Here is a 6,812-nt window from a genome sequence, read left to right as displayed (position 1 = left end):
AGGCGATGGGGGAGACGGGCCTCTTCAACATTGCCCAGGTAATAACTCCGTCATCCTTGGTCCATCCGTTCACCCTTTTCTGCCTTTAAATATTTTACTTATGCATTTTCGTTATCCCTCAGGCTATGATCATGATGAAAGGCTTGATGGGACGGTGTCTTAACCACGAGACGACCATTGGCCGGATTCGTGGGAAAGCTAAGGTGATGGAGGAGGACCTGCTCGATCTCAGGGCCTGGAAGGTCGCCCAGGAAAAGAAACTAAAGATGACCGAGACGGCCCGGGACGAGGCCATCCAGCTGACGGACCGTCTGAAGCGAGACCTGGTAGAGAAAGACAATGAGGTCCGTCAGGCCAAGGAGGATGCTGTACGCGAGTACCGCAACTCCGACGCCCTTATTGCGAAGCTGAGTCTGGTTTTTAACGATGGGTTCGACGATGCTCTCCGTCAGGTGAGGGCGTTGTACCCAGACATAGACTTATCCACCGTCAACGTCACTGTCCCCGAGCCGTCAACCGCCCAGCCCGTTCAGTCGGAAGATACTGATGCTCTTTTCGACGAGAACGTCCCTGTCCACGAAGCTCCTATGGATCACACAGTTGCAGACAGCCAGGCCAAGGAGGTTGGGGACCGTCCAGCTGAAGAGGGAGAGGGAACCGATTTGTAATTTAGTCTTGTTTAATAATTTAGTCTCTTTTTTTTTTTTTTTTTATATATCTTGAAAACATCCCCTCAACCATTTTCAAAATGCTATTTTGAACAAGAACAATAGGATACAATTTTTTGAAAACTGTATTTAGAGAACATCAGCCAAACAATAAATTCAAATGTGGGGCATACCATTTTATGAATTGCAAAATAAAAAACTATATTTATTTAAATACCCTTACCAAATAGACCATAATATTTCTCATATAGTTTTGGCTTTATTTGTCTTAGAGGTTTCACCTCCCAGATCTCTGTTTCTTTGCTTTTCACTATATCAATTTCTTCCCTTCATTATTATTAATCTTTATCTTTTACTGAGATGGGTGAGGGTCAATCTCCCTCCACCAACGTCATGAATCATCATTGCCTGTTTGATCTCACACTCTAACTTATTAGCCATTGATTTGTTGATCTTCTATATTCCTCTACTTGGTTGCCACTATCGATCATCATTTGTAACTAGTGTGTAACCTCGTGCAAATATACAGGTACAATTAAAAACAAGGCAGAAATACTATTTTCGTCCTTACATTTTGATCCTATTCTTGTTTTGGTCCTTACTTTTTTATTTTACTGCTTTTAGTCCCTAAATAAAAAAAATAAAAAAATCCTTCCATTTTGGTCCCTACCATTACTCACTTAACAAAAATATCTTATGTGGCAAATAGAGTGCACTGTTGGCACAATAAATGCTAACGTGTCCATTAAAATAATATTAAAAAATTATTTGCCTTTTTAAAAATGCCATGTCAGCAATTTAATTTAATTTTTTTTAAAAAAGCCACTGAAAGCTTGAAACTATGTTGAAAACACAAGAGCTGTTAAGACCCCCAAATTATAATCGATTGATTTTACACTAGCTTAAAACTAAGTGCAGAATAGTATAAAAGCGAGTGAATAAACAAACAAGTTACTCTAGTAAAATCTGAAAGAAGTCTTTATAGATTAAGCGTCTTGTGGACAATCTTTTTAACCGTCTGATATTGAATTAACTAGATTAAGCGGAAAAATTTAGTAGAGTCTGAAAGAAGTCTTTATAGGAAAAAGGTGCCTGCCCCCTTGGGCTTAAAAAGGCACTGGTAGAGAGATTCGTTCTAAGTAAAGAAAAATAAATAAAAATAGTTGTTCAAAGCAAAACTACTGAAAACTTTAGAAATAAGCTGGAAAGTTGGGGGGGAGGGGGGTTGATGCCCTTTCATGTCGTCTTTATTGGTAGTATCTCCGTAGGTGCTCTGTGTTCCACGGGTGTTGCAATTTCCGTCCGTCCATGGTTTCAAGGTGGTAGGTCCCCTTCCTTTGCCAAGATGAGATCTTGTAAGGTCCTTCCCAGTTTGGGCCAAGTTTTCCTTGAGAAGGATCTTTAGCCGCTCCTATTACCTTCCGTAGCACAAGGTACCCGATCTGGAAGTTTCTGTGTCTGACTTTAGAGTTGTAGTATTTTGCCATGAGGTTTTGGTATCGGGCCATCAATTTCTTCCCTTCATTATTATTAATCTTTATCTTTTACTGAGATGGGTGAGGGTCAATCTCCCTCCACCAACGTCATGAATCATCATTGCCTGTTTGATCTCACACTCTAACTTATTAGCCATTGATTTGTTGATCTTCTATATTCCTCTACTTGGTTGCCACTATCGATCATAATTTGTAACTAGTGTGTAACCTCGTGCAAATACACAGGTACAATTAAAAACAAGGCAGAAATACTATTTTCGTCCTTACATTTTGATCCTATTCTTGTTTTGGTCCTTACTTTTTTATTTTACTGCTTTTAGTCCCTAAATAAAATATAAAAAAAAATCATTCCATTTTGGTCCCTACCATTACTCACTTAACAAAAATATCTTATGTGGCAAATAGAGTGCACTGTTGGCACAATAAATGCTAACATGTCCATTAAATAATATTAAAAAATTATTTGCCTTTTTAAAAATGCCATGTCAGCAATTTAATTTTTTTTTTTTAAAAAGCCACTGAAAGCTTGAAACTATGTTGAAAACACAAGAGCTGTTAAGACCTCCAAATTATAATCGATTGATTTTACACTAGCTTAAAACTAAGTGCGGAATAGTATAAAAGCGAGTGAATAAACAAACAAGTTACTCTAATCCATAATCTAGTAACACATCAGTAAAATGGAAAGTAAAAGAGTAGGGAAGAAAGATGCAAATACAAGATAACACGCCGATGTGTTATTGAAGAGGAAACTGAAGAACTCAGTGAAAAACCTCTCCGCTGCCCTCCAAGCGGTAATCGATCCACTAGACAATCAATTGGGATACATAGGTTAGCAAAAGACCCTCCAAGCCTAATCTACCCGATGTACCTAAGCCCTCCAAGCTCCTACTCCAACAAGACTTCTCAGAACTGTGTATTTTCTAGCTCTTTGGATCCCGCAACAAGCTCTATGTTGCATCTGCCATCCTTGACTTCTTCCAATACTTCCCAGCAGCACCAAAACTTTACTTGACACTCTGAAAAGGTGTGGTAAGTGTTTGGGCTATCAACCTCTCAATGGTATGGAAATGGAGAGGTAGGAGTTGAGGAAATTCCACAAGCAAATGTGTAGAGGATTGTGGGTATAACAATCTCTAACTCTCAAGATGTTTGGCTAGGGTTTTCTCTCAGAAGCACTCCTCAACATTTGTGGGTAATGTGGGTATAAATAGTGTAGGCACAGAAAGTGTGTATTAGACTGGACAAGCTGGCAGAACAGAATGTCTCGCGGGTGTCTCGCAGGAAGGCCTTACCCGCGAGATACTCGCGAGACACAGCTGTCTACATCTAGCTTGACTCTTCGCATTCCAGCATGTGCAAGGCACATGATTTATTTCGCAAGATGCTAAGTCGCGAGCTACCCTCGAAAACTCTTCAGTCTTCAATTGCTTGAGTCTTCACACACACTCTCTCTCTCTCTCTAATATTACAATGAAATCCCACAATAAATACAGGGTATAAATGATTGAATAAAATTACAATTAAATTTGACATGAAATATAAGCCAACAAAAACACATAGTTGTAAATTACAACTTTATAGCCACATCAAATAAAAATAATAAAAAAATTTCTAACCTTCTCATTTTTTTTTAAAAAGAAAAGAAAATAGTTAAATTAATAAAAATTTACCAAACACAGAGACAATCAACAATTACACATAAGAAATTCAACAGGATTTTCTTATGCTTTGAAACAAACACAAAAACACAAAACTCAAACCCAGATTTTGACCCCTATACATAACCAAACATAAAACTCAAACTTCAGATCAATGAACAAGACCCCTGATTAGAAACCACAAATAGCCTTACAACCTTAAATCCGACAACCCACACCACCTCTAACCCCATATCTGAAAGCCAGCGCTGATTTAGTTAGTCCATGGCTTTAGAGAGAAAGCCACCACTAGTTTCAGCCATGGATTTAGAGAGAGAAAGTTGGGTTTTTGGCCATGGTTTTAGAAAGCGAGAGCTGAGTTTTTGGCCAAGATTTAGAGAAAGAGAGGGTTGGATTTTCGACCATGGGTTTAGAGAGAGAGAGAGCTGGGTTTTCAACCAAGATTTAGAGAGAGAGAGCACACCTTTAGGGACCTTCAGTTAGCCTATAGAGACAAAGAGCTTGAGAGATTTCCATTTGTTCTTGGACGTTTTTGTAGAGAGAGAGAGAGAGAGCTTAGAGTATTTCATAAAAGAGAGAGCTTGGAAAATATGAGTTAGGTCATATTGTTAAGTAGAAGTTAATATGAGCTTGAGTTCAAATGTTGTGTTTGGTAAGGTTACCAAGAAAGTTTCAGAAAAATTGAAAAAGTTATGCAAACAATTTTTGCCTAATCTTTAAAACCGACCTTTTTTTCTCAATTTAAATTAAAATTAAGAAATTAGAAGTTTTTTATTTTTGAATTTTTTAAAAATTGCTGACATGGCATTTTTAAAAAGGCAAATAAATTTTTTAATATTATTTTAATAGACACGTCAACATTTACTATGCCAACAGTTCACTCTGTTTGCCACATAGGATATTTTTGTTAAGTGAGTAACAGTAGAGACCAAAATGGAACGTTTTTTTTATTTAGGGACTAAAAACGGTAAAATAAAAAATTAGGGACTAAAATGGGAATAGGGTCAAAATGTAGAGGCAAAAATAGTATTTCCGCCTAAAAACAATTATAATCATACGGTTCAAATTATATATATATATATATTTAGAAGATATACAAATTATACATAGTATTAGCTTACACTTTTATACACCATACATTATTAAAATATGTAATGGTTTCTCATTATATATACTAGCTTGTAACCCCATGCATATGCATAAATATACTTAAAAATATGCAATAAGATGCATAATATAATTTCTATATATATAATTTAAATATTATTGATAATCATTTTTATATTTTGTTAACTCTTTAAAAAAAAAATTGTAAGGATATTATTAGGTATAAAATGTAAATTGTCTATTTTTTAAAATGTAAATTTTGTTAACTCTTTAAATTTTTTTTATTTTTTTATTTTACGATTCGTTTATTCTAGACTCTTTGGTTTTTGTACTTAATAACTCACTTGGATGAATATTTATTTATCGATAGGCCATAAATGTATTGACCCCTTTGGGAAATTAATTAATTAATTAGCCAAGTTAATTAATTAGATTCAATTATATGCAATAAGCATGGTAGTACAAAACAAATCACCAAATAACTAAATGTAGTAGAAATTAAATTTGACACGGGTGATTTGTTTACAAATGGTAAAAATCACCGAGACAAAACCCCACTGAGTGAATTTAAGGTCACTACTCTCGAGACTCCACTATTATCAAAACATGCAGTTACAAGTAAAGGAATCTCAATACCTTATACCAACCTATAGTTGAACCCTTATCCCAATACACAATTAGACTTGTAATGTAGTGACAATCTCTCCTTTCAATGCACGACTCTCAGTACATGACTAATAAATCGATGCACAAATCCAAATACGTGACTAACACACCAACTTGAGAAAGATGTTGGCTATAAAGTTTTTCAATTCATCCACACAATGAAGATTAAGAAGCTCCTTGATTACAAAACCCTCGGCACACAAACGCAGTAGCTTCTACAAAGAAAGATGAATTAGGGCAAATTGGCTCCTGTCAAAATTTGAGTGAATAATTACTTTGCATCAAGTTGCATCACCTTAGACGGCCTTTAAAATAATCCTTATTTATGTCTAGGGTTGTGAGAAAAGAAACCCTACACAAATAGTTTGGATATGTGTGAAAAACAAATCTGAAAATCTGAATTTCGTAATTCTCGATAAATATAGCTTCTGTCGAAAGCTGTCAAGAATCACATATTAAATCTCAATAGATACATCTGTCGAGATATTTGTCGAACTTTAATGAACAGCACTTTTTCACTTAATTCTTGGACAAACTTGCATGACTTTAATACTAGACTTGAACTTTTGTTCCTTGAAGTATTAAACACATCCTAAATCTACCCAATTACAAGTAAAATATGTTTTGTCAAAGGATTAGTCAATTCTATATGACATGTTCTAACAAGTTCTACATATGTCCTGACATTTATGATGTGATCCCACATTTTATTCTAAAATTAAGAAATAAAACTCTTTAAGAATAAATAATTTAGGACACATGGCGCAAAATTAGAACTCTAATTTGGAATTATAATTTGAGTTTCTCTTAACTTCACCTATATATATATATAGATAACCTATATATATATATATAATATAGAATTTAATTGGTCTTAAATTATTCAGTTTTTGCAACCAATAATTCACTTGCCATAAAAATTAAAAAGTTAGATGTACACATGGCAAAAAATTGGACTCCAATTAAAATCTAATTTAGAATCTATAATGTTGAATTTATTCAACCATGTGTTGGCTTTATTCCGTGCCAAGTTTGCTTATATTTCAGCAATTAGATAGCTTGTATTTAGGTGGGAATCATGTAAGGGTTGTATGTGAGAGAGTATGAAGAATTCAAGTGTGTGTACATTCAAAAGGATTCTCGCAACTAGATCTCGCGAGTGACTCGCAATTGTTGACTCACCAAAATACCACACGTGTGAAGCATGCAGGAAG

Source organism: Quercus suber, unplaced genomic scaffold (genome assembly GCF_002906115.3).
Source record: "Quercus suber isolate HL8 unplaced genomic scaffold, Cork oak 2.0 scaffold_594, whole genome shotgun sequence".
NCBI classification, from domain to species: Eukaryota; Viridiplantae; Streptophyta; class Magnoliopsida; order Fagales; family Fagaceae; genus Quercus; species Quercus suber.
The sequence above is the reverse complement of the archived record's forward strand: the minus strand, read 5'-3'. Positions refer to the sequence as shown.